The sequence below is a fragment of the Scylla paramamosain genome, chromosome 5 (genome assembly GCF_035594125.1).
Source record: "Scylla paramamosain isolate STU-SP2022 chromosome 5, ASM3559412v1, whole genome shotgun sequence".
Classification (NCBI taxonomy): Eukaryota; Metazoa; Arthropoda; class Malacostraca; order Decapoda; family Portunidae; genus Scylla; species Scylla paramamosain.
In genome coordinates, this window is record NC_087155.1 from 30061627 (window position 1) to 30075055 (window position 13429).

General features: G+C 42.3%; 1 protein-coding gene across 4 annotated transcripts in view; it reads right to left on the bottom strand.

The window, feature by feature from the left end:
- LOC135100814 (uncharacterized) overlaps positions 1-13429 on the bottom strand; it is a 186700-nt gene that overhangs the window by 147648 nt on the left and 25623 nt on the right. Inside the window, exon 3 of one of the 4 annotated variants that reach the window (XR_010268926.1) lies at positions 6374-6661. The exons of the other annotated variants lie outside the window; for them this stretch is intronic. The gene's annotated coding sequence lies outside the window, so the exon portion shown is untranslated. Of the gene's footprint in view, positions 1-6373; positions 6662-13429 lie in introns of those variants that run through there. 4 annotated transcript variants of the gene reach the window in all.

Genomic DNA, 13429 nt, shown 5'->3' on the forward strand with positions numbered 1-13429 from the left:
ACACAAAACACACACACACACACACACACACACACACACACAATCATAAACGAGACAGTGGTATTACTCAGGATAATGCGGACAAGGAGGGAAGGAAGAAGAGAGGGAGAGAAGACGAGTTATATTGTCGCTTTCATTTCTTCATGATTCATACACTCCTTCCTTCCCTCACCCTCAATCCAACCCTCACACCTCCAACATAGGCACCTTACTGCTCTTGCTCTTACGGAGAGGTACAATTAGGAACTTAAAAACGTCCTGATTGTATGAATAGACAGACAGACAGACAGACAGACAGACAGACAGAGACAGACAGACAGACAGATAGATAGATAGATAGATAGACAGACATTTCATTAACCATAACACAGACCACAGCATAATTCCAGTAACTAGTATGATCCGACGAATTGTTCTAACACTAAACACATTGCACACCACTAAAAGCATAAGAAACATGAGAGAGAGAGAGAGAGAGAGAGAGAGAGAGAGAGAGAGAGAGAGAGAGAGAGAGAGAGAGAGAGAGAGAGAGAGAGAGAGAGAGAGAGAGATTCAGTAAACACCATGTCGATCAATAGTAATACATCTAAACTTTAACCAAGAGAGAGAGAGAGAGAGAGAGAGAGAGAGAGAGAGAGAGAGAGAGAGAGAGAGAGAGAAAGTTAAATTTAAGTGTGTGTGGCGGGCACGGAGGCTCCCGGTACAAAGACAACACTTTAAGCAATCCAGTTGATTCACAGATCAGCCAAAGCTCATTAATTAAAGGAGGGCCATTTAGTTGGTGGGAGTGACTTTCAAAATAATTTCCTGGGCCAGCGATAAATCAGAGTTGAGTACAGGTAAACTCCTCTCTCGGTGCATGGAATTAAGAACAGTGTTAATAGTTCCCAAGTTCATCACCTGGATTGCTTATAAGATTTTGTACACAGACTTGTTTATTTTGTTTATTTATTTATCATTATTATTATTTATTTATTTATTTATCTATTTATTTATCTATTTATTTTTATTATTTTTTTCTTGTGTGTGTGTGTGTGTGTGTGTGTGTGTGTGTGTGTGTGTGTTTTCCTAATTTTTATTGTGCATTTTTTTTTTCCATGATTCCTACTTTTTAATATCGCTATCTTTATTTTCAGCGTAGTAATTAATCCTTTGTTTTTTTTTCGGCCTTGCCAGTTTTTTTTTTTTGTTTGTTTGTTTTTTTTCATGAGCTGTACTATATTTTTTATAGTTATTATTTCTATTTTCAGCACACTAATTAATCTTTTGTTTTTTCCATGTTTTGCTGCTTTATTTCATTACTTTTTCCCAGTGTGTTGTTTTTTATATATATAATTTCAGTGATTTCCAGCGCAATATCTAAACTTGTGCGTATTTTTTCAGTGTTGGTTCTTATTAAGCTGTCTGTTCGCCGGGTATATTAATTCCAGAACCAATTTTAGCCGAACCACGTAGTTTTCCGGACGCAGTTTCCGTCACGTTTTCTCTTGCTATATGTGGAGGCGATCCTGAAATAAACCCTGAGTGGCTTGTTTTAGTTTTGGAAATTCAGTTTAATCTGGGATACCTGAATACAGGTATCGACTATTTTTTCTCCTTTTTTATTTATATATTTACTTGTTTAATTAATATAATTCTATGAAAATCGTATTAATTTGAGACGCGCCACTTAGAACTACTGGTGTCGTCGTATTACCTCTTATCTTAAGCGTAGTTGATATGGAGAGTACCACATCTTATCTCAGCACCTATTCGCATCACTCTGCTGCTCATATCCCTCCCTCGCAGTGCCATGTTGCCAGGAAGGGGTGCAGGAGTGTGTTGTGGTGTGTTTTGCTCAAGCACTCCAGGAAATTACCTCTCACGACATTATTCAAATCCTCCACCTTGTAAATAGATTGCCGTGGAAACTGAAGTATGCGCCTTGAGTTATGCATATTTGTTCGAGTCCCAGCCTAAGAAATATTGAGTCTTATATCACCTCAGAAAAGAAAGACCGTTATTTATTGACATATGTATTACCAGTAACACCTTTGAATATAGCGTAGTCTCACCTTAACGTTGTAATGTTAATGTCTAACCTATACTCACTTTTGAGAATATTCCCTTATGCTGTTGCAGATGACACTCAACTGCTGTAACGTCTAATGACAATGTTAATATCTGCACGCTATATTCTTATCGAATGTTCTTACTGAATCGTATTAAAGGTAATGTACTCACAATTAAGGAAACCTAACAAATCTCACATGCCTAGAGTGAGGTGGAGGGAGGCCACCAGTGACAGTAAAGCACGTCCCGCGGCCCTTGAAGTACTGCCATGGGAATCTGATATTGCTGAGCTAAGAGTGAGGTGGTGGTGCCCACGACGCCCCACCACCAGCCACCCCTGCACTTCCCTCCCTTCGCCTCAACACTTCATTACCGTTCCCTCCCCGCAGTCACACCACACTCACCACGTGCACCACCTGCACACTAATTCCAGGCGTGACGTGAGTAGTATTCTAATATCTATCGTATACATCTGGCTGCCCTACTCTTGCTTGTCTTCGTCTGTTCATTAACCTCACCCGTTCGCCCTCCCTCACGCAGCACACCCCGCACTCTCGCCACCTGCACACTAATTCCAGGCGTGACGTGAGAAGTGTTTTGAATATCTATCGTATTCGAGTATCTATCTTGTATATCTCGCTGCCCTTCCCTTGCTTGTCTTCGTCTGTTCATTAACACTGCCCCTTCCCTCTCACCTTGACTCTCACCACACACTCCTCCATGTATCTTGTTAACCCTTCGCCTGCTTTGGATTCTTCTCAAGCTTAATAAAATGGACTAGTACAACTGTAGGGGATAATTTTAAAAAGGCAACACTGTCAGCTGCAGGAATGGTCGATTGGTGAGTGTTATTATATTTTCTTTCGTATAATCGTCCAGAGTCACGCAACTGGAATAATAAGTATCATCTTGTCACTCCTTTGTAGTCAGTGGGTAAAGAGTAACACTTGTGGCAGTGTTACTCGGCTGGACGGTCAGACTCGAGGCAGTGCGATAGCAGTTTACCTCTTGCGCCTTTAAAATTTCATACACATTAATAAGGATTTAAGGACAACTTATATTATGACCCCCGCAATAAGTCTTCCCCCCCCAGCCACGCTCATGAGCCTCTGTATACTGCAACACGATCCACGAGGAGGGTGAGAAGGGCTGGGTGGGGAGCAACACCTGCCACCCTGCCCCCGCCATGCACCTACGCAGGACATGGCGCAGGTCGCTCCTAGTTTGAGTCTCCAAGGAAGGACTGAGAGGATGTGAAAGTGCCATTAAGGATTCTGTGGGTTAACTTGGCGAATTTCGTGTGTGTGTGTGTGTCTGTGTCTGTGTGTGTGTGTGTGTGTGTGTGTGTGTGTGTGTGTGTGTGTGTGTGTGTGTGTGTGTGTGTGTGTGTGTGTCTCAGGTGTGGTCCTTCACTGGCTGGATACCCAAAAACATTGATTTATCTGACTCTTCTAAAGATTTGTATCAATATTTCACAAAGTGCCACACAATTTCCAGGTTCAAGCGATGCTCAGGGATTCATAAATGCAAAAATATTGATGCATTCAGCACATGTAGCACAGCCATCAACCGCTGTTATACGTGCGCCACTTTACTATGACGTGAAATATAAAAAAAAGAGCCGACACATGCATTCAAATATATATGCAACTTATTTTCAGTCTATTCAACAAAACCTTCTACGCTATTGTGTAATCGACAAATTACACGTAAGGGAATTCACCTCCACAAAAATACTCAGGTTCGATTAGCAAGTCTGATCTACTTACCTAGTAGTAGTAGTAGTAGTAGTAGTAGTAGTAGTAGTAGTAGTAGTATAGTATTGGTAGGCGAGGATATGCCTTTACACAACAGCTCCCCTTTCTCTTTCCACCAGTGTTTGTTGTTTCTAAGTTAAAAGATTTTTACTGACCTGTTTTATTTATCTATTTATTTATTTATTTATTTATTCAGAAAGAGAACGAAGGCAAATCGGAGGATCAACAGCGCAACACAATGCATCAACGCTGAGAACACAGATTGACACTTCTGGAAACACAGAATTAAGCCGACCTCAGAAAGACGACAGACGCACCTCACTACTAAAGATGCTGTGAAAATGTATTATAAGCAATCTTTACACTCATACATTTGTGAAGCTTGTTGTTACTGTTGATACTGATGAAAATAATGATGATGGTAATTATGATGATGATGAGGAGGAGAGAGAGCAGGAGGAGGAAGAATACAAAGGAATACAAAAGAAGGAATAGACAGCAACAGCCCTACTAGGCCTAACGAGGCTGTCTGACTATACTACCGCTACAAATTCTAGAGGTAAAAGGACAGCAAGGTTCAAGATGGGAGGAGGAGGAGGAGGAGGAGGAGGAGGAGAAATACAAAGGAAGTCCAAACGGTAACAGACTCTGAGGTTCTTATTAGGAAGTTTGAGTAAATATTCTACTCTACTTATTAGTGGGAGACAGAGGGTAGCACAGAAGAAGGCTCCTCCCCCACCTCCCCCATCCCTCGAGCCGAAGCTGGCCGAGAAAGGAAATGGCACCATGTTTATCAGAAAAACGACATAGAATTTGAGAGGAAAGTAAGAGATGAGGTCTACTACTGCAATTTGCATACAATCCTAATATTCGTGTCATCGGATGAGACACTTCTTCTTTAAAATTTTGATTCACTGAGGTACATTTAACTAGATAAGTTAAAGGAGGAGGAGCAGGAGGAGGAAGAGGAGGAGGAGGGAAAGAAAACTAAATAAGAAAACTAAGTTAACTGTAGTTTTTCCTTTACAACCAAAAGTACCATGCATACTCACATCGACCCTCCACACACCAAAGTTAACTGTTCTGAATCTCCGAGCTAATAAATTTCCCAAGCAACTTAACCCATGCTGCTGTGTCCTCATCGTACATATAAAAGCGTGTAAATAGCCTGCAGTAAATGAGCGGACCTGTGAATTATGCACGAGAATGTCGGCGCAAGATTAGCAAATGCACCCGACGAGGAGGAGGGAGAGGAAGGGTTTGCCGGGAAGCGTGGCAGAGACTCCGGCACCGCTAGTGGGTTAGTTAGGATTTGCAACGCAGATTTTCTTTGGTCCAATTGTGTGACCTTCGCGGGACACTGTGTGGGGCGGGGAGCGACACAAGAAGGAGCACGGCAAGGAAGAAGAAAAGAAAGATGATGAGATGATGAAGAGGCGGACTTAAATGAATGAAAGAGAATGGGGGGAATGTTCAGAAAAGTGAGAGAAAATAAGGGTAAAAAGAGAAAGTGGCGACGAAAAAGCAAGGGAAAACAGAGGGAAATTAAAATTGTGGGAGACAAAAAAAAAGAAAATGAATAGTCGAAAAGAAAAAGAATGGAAATAAGAAAATGAGAGTGGGGCGCAGGAAGAAGGACTGTGAAGATAAGCAGGTTAGAGGATAAAAAAACAAGAAGGCAATAATGAGGAGAGGAGGATAAAATGAGAAGTGGAAGATAGCACCTCATCCCCTCAGTCGGATGTGGAGTCACGGCACATACACACACACACACACACACACACACACACATCACTACCCTGTTATAATCCGTTTATGTGTTGTTACCAAACATTTATTAATTTACAGGAAAAACTCATCCACAACTTAACAAAAAGTCTAGCACACTTTACATTTCATTTAACCTTCAGAATAATCTGCATTAAAAATTCACCATAATTTACACAAAATTTACAATATAAATAACACGAAAACTCAATATTAATTTACGCATTTAGATTTAGAAAAAAAAATACCAGCACAATAAACACACTCATCCCTATAATTTATACAAAACCTCTACCTCCATTTACAGAAAAAAAAAATATATATATATATAAACAAAACTCCCACAATTCACAAATAATTTCCACCACTCACACAAACAAAAAAAGAAAAAAAAGACACTGTGTATATTTAAACAAAACCACGCCTGTTATCACAATTTCCACACGAACGAATATCATACTTACTGCCGTCAAATTCCCGTCCTTCTTTATAACAAACGCCTGAAGGAGGGAGCTTATCACCGCCTCACACTGCTGGCCCCTCCCTCCTCTCCCTCCCCTCGTCTCGGTTTTAATCCGTCGGTAGTAATCGAACACACGAAGGAACGAGAGAGAGAGAGAGAGAGAGAGAGAGAGAGAGAGAGAGAGAGAGAGAGAGAGAGAGAGAGAGAGAGAGAGAGAGAGAGAGAGTGGAGACGGTAGAAGTTTGCCGACATCCTTGAGAATTTCCGATCCGTCACTTTTTCATCACCGACAAAGTTTGGCTGATTCCTCTTGATTGAAGGATGTCGGCTGTGTGTGTGTGTGTGTGTGTGTGTGTGTGTGTGTGTGTGTGTGTGTGTGTGTGTGTGTGTGTGTGTGTGTGTGTGTGTGAGGGTCGAGGGGACATAAGACGGGTGCAGGATAGGAGGGAGGTGGGGGGGAGAGGAAGGGGTCATGACGAATGGCGCCTTAGCTAATGAGTTCAGGGAGGCGGCCGGCGGTGGAGCTACTTGAATATTAACAACACTTAAAGCCGAGTAAATGTTCCGCCCAGAAAGGCTTGTTGGTGGTTGCCGTGCTGAGGGAGGAAGAGGGACGCATCATCTAAAAAAAAAATAAAATAAAATAAATAAAAAGAGGTTTATCTTTTACCATACTGAAATAGTTTCACAAGGTAAAAAACATATAGAAAAGTAAGTATATGTATAAAAGGCAGTTTCAAGACGCTATATAGTTAAAGCAAAGTATAAAAAGTTACCTGAATATTGCATTAATGATACCCATTTCAAAAACTTTCCTCATTCTTTCGTGCCCACAAAGCTCTTTCTTGTCCCGCTTCCCACCAGCCCACACCCGCACCGCCTCGCCTCATTGCACCCGCCACTAAGAACCCTCCAAACTTTACGTTCACAAGAAACCGTAACATGCGAGGTTCACATTTTAATTTCGTGTAGATTTTTGGTATCGTCTCACCTTCAGATCGTAAGCAAGTTCCATAAAAACTTCGATAACTCATTCATTTGTTTTACGTCTCATTTTTATCATGTACACTTACACCATGGCAAGCCACCACTGATTACTGCATCCTATGGTTTGCAGTAAGAACAGTTTGGTGTGTCTGTGTATGGGCATTCTCAGCATCCCGCCGCGGTTGTCACAGTATCAAAGTTGGCCAATCTAACGCTGGGTCAATAGTTGGGCGAGTGACCAGCCGGGGTTGGGCGCTGCTATTGCCAAAGGGTTCCGAACTGAAGCAAAACCGAAAATCCTTTCACCCAACAAGACTCCACTCCATTCCTCCCAAAGGCGCCGCTACGTTGGGTGGCTCGCCGCTTCCCCTTTGCTGCACCGCCTCGTTGTTACTTCGATCACCTCCACCCAGGCCGTCCTTCTTCTCCCTCCTACACAAGATCATTACATTAACTCTCTCTCTCTCTCTCTCTCTCTCTCTCTCTCTCTCTCTCTCTCTCTCTCTCTCTCTCTCTATCTATCTATCTCTATCTCTATCTCTATCTCTATCTCTATCTCTCTCTCTCTCTCTCTCTCTCTCTCTCTCTCTCTCTCTCTCTCTCTCTCCTTCCCTGCAAATCCACTAATGCTTCCCCACCAAATCTTCACTCCCTAACACCCTATTCTCAACACCCTCAGTTCTTCCTATGCCCCAATTCCAGTCCCTCCGCCACTTTGATCCACCCCGTCCACTATACTCCTCCTCCTCCTCCTCCTCCTCTTCCTCCTCCTCCTCCTCCTCCTCCTCCTCCTCCTCCTCCTCCTCCTCCTCCTCCTCCTCCCCCTGCTGCTCTTCTACCTCGTCAGCATTGTCCCTTCTTCCCCAAATCCTCTGGAGTATTAATGCATCAAGAGCCGTTAATGTAAATCCCTAAGGCTTGTATAATCCTGTAGTGACTTCCGGGACAAGACGAGGAAGTGGCGGCGAGAACACGACGTCAGCACGCATTCCACACACACACACACACACACACACACACACACACACACACACTCATGAAATCGTGGCATACAAGGATATATGCACGTCCAGTTATTTGTTGTAAACGATGATGATGATGATGATGATGATGAGGATGATGATAATGATGAGGATGATGATAATGATGAGGATGATGATGATGATGATGATGATGATAATGATGAGGATGATGATGATGATGGTGATGATGATGATGAGAGGTAACAGTAGTAGTAGTAGTAGTAGTAATAATAATAATAATAATAATAATAATAATAATAATAATAATAATAATAATAATAATAACAAATACTACGGGCACCAACAAGCGGTAGAATGTGAAGGGCGCCAGGAGACCCCCAGACAACAGGCCAATAATGGAGTGCGGGCGGGTGAGCGAGTGGTGAGCGGGCGTGCGGGCGGGCGTCGGCTGGTGTCCTCCATCGGGAATTGTCTGCAAGGCCCACTCAGACCCTCCCCGAAGCCACTATGAAATGGAAATGATCATTCAATAGGGAAAATGCATTATTTATTCGCTCGGTAATGACAAAACAATATTGGATGGGGAGCGTGATGCGACTACAATATTGCGTTTGGATGACTCCGGCCATTGTGAGCTGCAGCCGCCGTGATTGAGGTCACCGCACGGCTCCCTCCCCTCCCTCCCGCCCCTCACCGCCATGGACTCCCTTCCCGCCTTCTCTCTTCATAATATCCCCCTCTCACATCTCCCAGCCCCCACTTCGCTCTTCCTCACCACTCCTGGGCATCCTACCCTACCCGCACCCCTTCCCTTCATCCAGTGTCTCGGCGAAATCACACATTCTTCTTGCATACTCAGAAATTTCTCCGACGGTCTTTACCAACTGTATTTACGGTCGTCGCCCGAGTTTTGCATATTCATCATTCCTGGCGCAGGATAATTAAGACATTCACCTTCGTTTTCCTCGGCAACATCCGCCTCTCTCCTCCGTCATAAATTAAATCGTAATCGCCGACACCTAAATCCCGAGATTTCCAATGACGGGGAAAAAATATCGAATTTCATATTAATCATCTACAGTTACCGAATCGAATTAAATGTAATTAAAGTGTCGGGGGTTATTAACGAGGTGACGGCAAGTTTTAAGCAAATGAACCGTGTTCTTTCCATTAGTCCTTTAATTAAAACTGGATAAGAAATATCAGTTACTTTTAATTCCAGGAAAAGGACGGAGCATGGAGCAAAATATTTGCTCGTCACATCCCCGCGGCCAAGACTTGGATACGCGAATAATTTTCCGTTCTTTTCTTTCAGGTGCCGCGGGCAGGTCACGTGTCCAGCCGACGTTCTGAAGTTTAAATGAATTCCTTATTTTCATTAGCAGCCCTGGGTGACGACAAGAGCAGGAATCTTGAGTAAAAAAGCGGCGCAAAGCTATTCCAATCAGCGGGTCTACCTGTCTTCCCGTCTTCAAGTTTCCAAAACAACGCGATTACCCCCAGTCTTATTGGTGAAGCTGGCATTGTGTAACCTATGCAAATTTACGAATGATTTTTAGGACATCGAAACAAAGAAACAGAAAGCTTTCTTGTGTGACTGGACGCGGAACACTAGTGACAGCCCCGCCGAAGCGCTTCCTCCCAGTGAAGTTTATGACCTTCTGGAGGCACCGCTGGCGGCTCTCAAATCTCGATGATGAAGTGCTGGAGTGGTGCAGGAAGGAGTGGTCTTGTTGCCTCCCGCCGCGTGCAGTCCCGCCCCGCTGACCAAAGTGGCAGACAGCCTCATTGATCTATGCTGTCTTTTTCTATTCTAGGTTCGTAAATTACTCTCTCTCTCTCTCTCTCTCTCTCTCTCTCTCTCTCTCTCTCTCTCTCTCTCTCTCTCTCTCTCTCTCTCTCTCTCTCTCTCTCTCTCTCTCTCTCTCTCTCTCTCTCTCTCTCTCTCATATGTTACGTGGCTCTGTGAGTTTATTACCGCCACATGTTGTTTTCTTCGAATTCAGATGATCTCCAAGGTTAATATAATGTACACCATGAAATCTGACATAAATAGCTGCCTCCGTTACATCTGCTTGGCGTGTGTGTATAAACACAGATGGATCATCATGGAGGGCAAACATACACAAGTACCTGCACACCTACTTACTCCATAGAAATGTGCATATATAAATGAATATATGCATTCTGTCTCTCTCTCTCTCATGTATATATATATATATATATATATATATATATATATATATATATATATATATATATATATATATATATATATATATATATATATATATATATATATATATATATATATATATATATATATATATATATATATATATATATATATATATATATATATATATATATATATATATATATATATATATATATATATATATATATATATATATATATATATATATATATATATTGGAAAGCTTTTTATATGCCTGTCTATAACATGATGGCAAAGTTTGGGAGTGAATTATAAAGAAGCATAATATATATATATATATATATATATATATATATATATATATATATATATATATATATATATATATATATATATATATATATATATATATATATATATATATATATATATATATATTATGCTTCTATATAATTCACTCCCAAACTTTGCCATCATGTTATAGACAGGCATATAAAAAGCTTTCCAATATATTCTCTCTGTAATACGCACGACGGAAATAGCAGCAACCCTCCAATAACGGGTGAGTGCGGCCCCTCCCCTCCCCCCTCTCCCAGTGGGGTCGCGGAGTGGCGCGGGACACAGGGCTCCCCGTCGCCGCACCACTTACCGGCAGCTCACCTCATGCCGCGGAGGTTAATCCAGAATCTTAAGTCACTTCTGGTTTACGGCGACATTATGCACACAGGGCAATTTATTCGGAAATTATAAATACTTGAGTAACACAGGTGCACCGCCCAGGCCAATCAGGGCCAAGCCACCACGCAAACCAGCCAGGCATAGCACACACACACACACACACACACACACACACACACACACACACACACACACACACACACACACACACACACACACACACACGATGAATGAATAAAAGAAGATTCTCCTTATTCAAACGTTAAAAGATAATACGAAAAAAAAAAAAAACTAAAAAAAAACGAGCTTCCTAACCTACTTTCGCCTCGCCTCGCAGCAGACCCAGTCCCGGCAGCGCCTTCACGGGACGCATGAACATGTAAACTAATTTAATTAACGAAAAAAGCATTACGGAATATTAAGCAGTATTTCAGGGTTGGTTTACAGTGCGGTCAAGTCAGCCTCTTCCTTTGCTCATTATGGTTCCGTCAGGCGAGCTCCTGCGAGGGGCCGCGAGTTATGAAAATTGAAGGTCACGAGGGCAAGGATGCATGCGCCCTTCCCACAAGACGGTGCCCTCCATCCTACACAAGACCCGCTGCCTAGATGCTCGCCTATGTGTGCGTGTTATTTATCCCCTCGATATGGCAGCATGAGAATTTGTAGCAGGAGGAACATTCTTCTGTCTGACGGTAAGGAAATTGACTTGAAGTAAAACCCTGATGCACTTTATGTAATATCCGTTCTTCCGGTGTCGCCGTATTGGGAAAAAAAAATAACAGCATGCAAGAGACAAACGTGACACGTATACTAACTGATATTCATTTACCATAATACATCAGCCTCCCAAACACACAGCAAAGAGCCTCCTATGTCTGGGTCCATGTATCCCGGGCCACCACACCGTAGCCTCGGGTGGTGGCCATAACAACAAAGCCTGTCTATCTTTCGGCTCAGAGGGAGGACGCTAAGTGAAACGAGGCCATTATAGAAGTAACATCTACCTTGGGGGGCGAGGCTGCTGGTCGAAGTTTGGATGCTCATCCCAGGATCTTCACGCCCTTCGGTTCCATCAAAGGATCGCAGAGAACGCGAGAACGAGGATCTTCAGTGTGACGGAGTCTTGCAGATACGCCGCTCACAGAATTACTTAAATACCAGTGCACTCACAACCAAGTCGAGGCCCCCCAGTGCTGTGCCTAATTGTCAGGAAGGTTATGGATAAAGAACGAGGAATGGTGTGGACTATTGCCTCTTCCTTCTGCTAGCACTCTCAATACCAAAAGTTATTAATATTAACACCCACCCCCAGCGCTCTCTCTCTCTCTCTCTCTCTCTCTCTCTCTCTCTCTCTCTCTCTCTCTCTCTCTCTCTCTCTCTCTCTCTCTCTCTCTCTCTCTCTCTCTCTCTCTATCTATCTATCTATCTATCTATCTATCTATCTATCTATCTATCTATCTATCTATCTCTCCTTAATGCAATGAGTCAAATGTGCGTGGTGTGGCAGGCCCGTGGCTGGCGGCGTGGCGCGTGGCCCTGGAGGGAGGAGGAGGAGGAGGAGGAGGGCTCTCGGAGGCACCAATGCTCTGGAAACTTATCGAGGTCACGCTCGGTTGCGCCAAAACAATGGGCGGGAAGTAAACTGTGAGGCTGGAGCGGCCGGCGGCTCTATGACGCTAACTAACTCTCTTATCTGAGTGCTATTTATGATGGCGCAGCAAAACTATCCCACTATATATATGCAGGCAATATATATATATATATATATATATATATATATATATATATATATATATATATATATATATATATATATATATATATATATATATATATATATATATATATATATATATATATATATATATATATATATATATATATATACTGGTAATCCCTTGTACTCGTATTAAAATTCTTTATCTTCCGTTTTGAACATTCCTATCTGAAGTGTCACCATAACTCCCTACCATCGTTTAAACAGCGGCACTAAGTAAAAATAAAAAAAAATGGTAGTATTGCTGCTACTCCTACTACTGCTGCTGCTTCTGCTGCTATTGCTGCTGCTGCTGCAGGTGCGTAGGAGGAACAGAACCACAAACGATACGAACATGGAGCACAGCTTAATGACATCCGAAGTTTTTTATGCACTGTTACAAGTGGAGTGGCTGTGCAATGTGATCCTATTGTCGTGGCCTTGAAAACAATCACGCAATCAATCAACACATTAACAGGCGGGATGATGACTGCAATCTTTTCTCTCCTCTTCCAGATACCTTCTTTTTCACTTTCTTCCTTCTTCCCTCAGTAAATCTACAAGTCACACACATCCATGACTGGTGCCGACATTTGCACTCCTTCAAGACCAGCCCTGCAATACTACATTTCTTAAAAGTAAATTTCAAGCAGCAACAAACCTTTAGGTCTCATTAGGCTGTTTATTCTACGGTGGAGCAAAAATGCGACAAATTATTCTAGATTATCACGTACACGTTAATCATTATCATCATATTTAGGACATTTAGAGGATGTCCAACACAAGCTGAATACACCATAAATAGAG